Raw genomic sequence first — 2,998 nt, 5'->3', positions numbered from 1 at the left:
TCCTCCCAAGGTGTGTCCCTGTATGAGCGCACAGCCTCAGCTGACTCCTGCTGATCCCGAGTGATCATCATCATCATCAAGCTGGAGCTGCACAGAAACAGCTCTGACTGTCACTGCTGACACTGCACAGCCCCAAACAGTCATGTGCAGTGCCCCCTCTCTCTGCTGAGTGCAGTGCCCCTGACGCGCCCCTGGGCCTACTTGGTGTAGCGTTGCGCACGCGGGGACTACCCGGAGCCGGGCCTGTTGGGGGTAGTAGTCTCGTGGCGGTGACCCAGTCCGTGCCCAGGGAGTCAAACTGTGTGGCTGAGTAGTAGCAGTAGATGTTGGACGACTACGCCACCCGTTGAATGCAGCTATGGAGCTGCTGCTGCAGGGCAGACCGCTGAGGCCGGTGGTACGATTGTGCAGCGTAGATGGTATAACCCCCAACGGGAGGGGTATGGCCTCAGGGCAGCCGACGTGGATGATGGGGGTAGCAGGAACCACTCAGAGACGATGCGGTGTAGTTCAGGGTCTTTACTGGTGATAAAGATAGACCCTCCCGGAGTACTGGCTAGCGATTGGGGCCTGGTCAGTCTTTGAGCAGATGGGATTTCCCCTGGCCAGGCGGAGTTGTAGGCCTCCCAAACTAATTGTACTCTTCTGGCTACCTTGCTAGAGGCGGGTAAAAGTAGCCCACGTCCCTGAGTGTACCGTGTGGTGCTCACCCGTATGGCCGGTGACTCGGGGCCTTCTAGTGGCTTCCGCTCCACGATGGCGGTGCTGGTCCCACGCGTGTGACCGTGCCTTCGGGTTTCTTGGCCAGAGGACCTGAAATCCCCTGCCGGTCGGTTTCTGCTGCTGGGTAAGGATTAGTCCCCACAGCCTCGGACTCCGGGTCCGGTGATAACTCTTCAATCAGGGCGAGCTCTACAGCTGCCAGCCCCTGATTCCTTTTAGCACGACTTCCCCAGAGCTCCTGATCTTTCTTGTTCCTAAAGCTGCTCCACTACAGACCAGACTGTGTCTCTGTCTGTGTTCTCTGCTCTTTCTCCTAACCCTGCCTCAGCCCCAGTTTTATATAGGGGAAGTTCTTCCCCTCCCAGGACTGGGCAGGAGGTGTGGCATGCATAGGATTCCTGACCAGGAGACCTCCCACCTGCTCTCAGACATAATATTGCTATTACTGTGGAAACCAGACCCCTGGGGTGCCACATTCCCCCCTAGTGAAATTTAGTACTCCGGGACTAAACATATTTTTGTAACATAACAAATTACAAACAGAAACAACGCAATAAAGTAAAACATTAGGATGGTCACGGCGTGTCCGCAACCGGGTGCAGTTTTTGAGAAAACAAGGGTGTCCATTTCACCAAAAACAGGGAGACGTAACCAGGTAGGGGTCTGTCCTGCCCCGAGTCCTTATCAGTCTTAGTCCGTCCTGGGTTACGCTCCAACTATATGCACAAAGGATTCCCGGTAAATCCACCAAAGACTCCTACAAATAACTAGAAACACATAATTATACACAAGCAACAATAAACAGGTAAACATTAATAGAATAGCTTGAACATTTAGATCCTCCACCGTATGGGCAACTGGCCTCTAGTGACCCTAGTGGACCTACGGAGCTGGCTGACTGGTCCTGAGCTACAGGGTATAGGAGCTGTCAAGGGTAAACTGGGCAGCCGTCTACGGACTCTTTGGCTCACTAGGGGTATGGCAGGCTCACTATAAGCAGAGGGTTGATTCTCCTGGTCTGCTTGTGTGGGGTCTTCTGCCTCCTGGACCGGCTGTTCTTCCAGCTCTACCTGTGTCTCCGTAGGCACTTGGGATGCTGGTTGGAGGAACGTGAGGACGGGTACCACAACAGCACCATTGACTTGAGTCCAAGACCGAGGGAAGTCTCCGAGCACAGTACTAACCATATCTTCCCTTTCCTCTACGGGTCGAGGGTCTTCTTGTTCCTCTTCAGGGTTCCGTAGCTGTTCAGGACACTTCTTCAGGTGATCCCGGGATACAACGGCTGTGGTTTCCCCTCCGTCTTTACTGATTGTACAGATCTTTGGGTTGTCGTGGCTTGAGGGCAGTACAGTGTACGGGTCCTTCTCCCACTGGTCGTCCAACTTGTGGAGCCGTCTTTTCCTCTTCAAGACCTGCTCTCCGGGCACCAGGGGAACAGCGGGAGCATACTGGTTGTAAGTTTTCTCTTGTCTTTCCCTAGCTTGACAGAGACTTCGCTCCACGCTCTCCTGTACTTTCCGGTACTGCTGCTGCCTCTCTGTGTCCCAGTCTGCTTCTGGTGAAGTGTCCTCGGGTGTCAGGACTCCCATCTCCAGATCAACAGGAAGCTTACCAGGTCTTGCCCTCATTAGGTAAGCCGGGGTACAGTTGGTGGAACCTACAGGGATGTGGTTGTATAGGTCCACCAGGTCGGGCAGCTTTTCAGGCCACAGACTACGTTCTTCCAGGGGCAATGTTTTCAGAAGATCTATCACCACCTGGTTCATTTTCTCACAAAGTCCATTAGTTTGCGGGTGATAGGGTGTTGTTCTAATCTTCCGGCAGCCATACAGGGTGCAGAACTCCTGGAAGACTTCCGCTTCAAAGGCAGGCCCCTGGTCCGTCAGCACCTGCTCCGGGTATCCGTGCGGACGGCAGAAGTGCTGCTGGAAGGCTCTAGCTGCTGTTTGAGCCGTTAAGTCCTTGACGGGGACGACAACCAAGAACCGGGAGTAGTGATCCACGATGGTTAACGCGTAGACGTAGCCACTTCTGCTTGGGGTCAGTTTTACATGATCCAAGGCTACCAGTTCCAACGGCTGTCTGGTGATGATGGACTGCAGGGGAGTCTTCTGGCTGGCACGGTCCCTCCTTCTTAGGTTGCATGGGCCACAGTCTCTGCACCACCTCTCGATGGTTCCTCTCATGCCTACCCAATGGAACCGCCCGCGCAGCAGGAACTCCAGCTTCTTCCATCCGAAGTGCCCAGCTCCGTCGTGGTATGCCTCCATCA

At 54.4% G+C, this 2,998-nt stretch overlaps 1 long non-coding RNA gene across 2 annotated transcripts in view; it reads left to right on the top strand.

The window, feature by feature from the left end:
• The window catches only part of LOC141155037 (uncharacterized), a 53,887-nt gene that overhangs the window by 1,288 nt on the left and 49,601 nt on the right, over positions 1–2,998 (top strand). The gene's annotated exons all lie outside the window — the stretch shown is intronic.

Source organism: Phyllobates terribilis, unplaced genomic scaffold (genome assembly GCF_046119375.1).
Source record: "Phyllobates terribilis strain yellow unplaced genomic scaffold, ASM4611937v1 Scaffold_7__3_contigs__length_470593459, whole genome shotgun sequence".
Taxonomy (NCBI): Eukaryota; Metazoa; Chordata; class Amphibia; order Anura; family Dendrobatidae; genus Phyllobates; species Phyllobates terribilis.
This window is presented reverse-complemented; position numbering and strand designations above follow the sequence as displayed.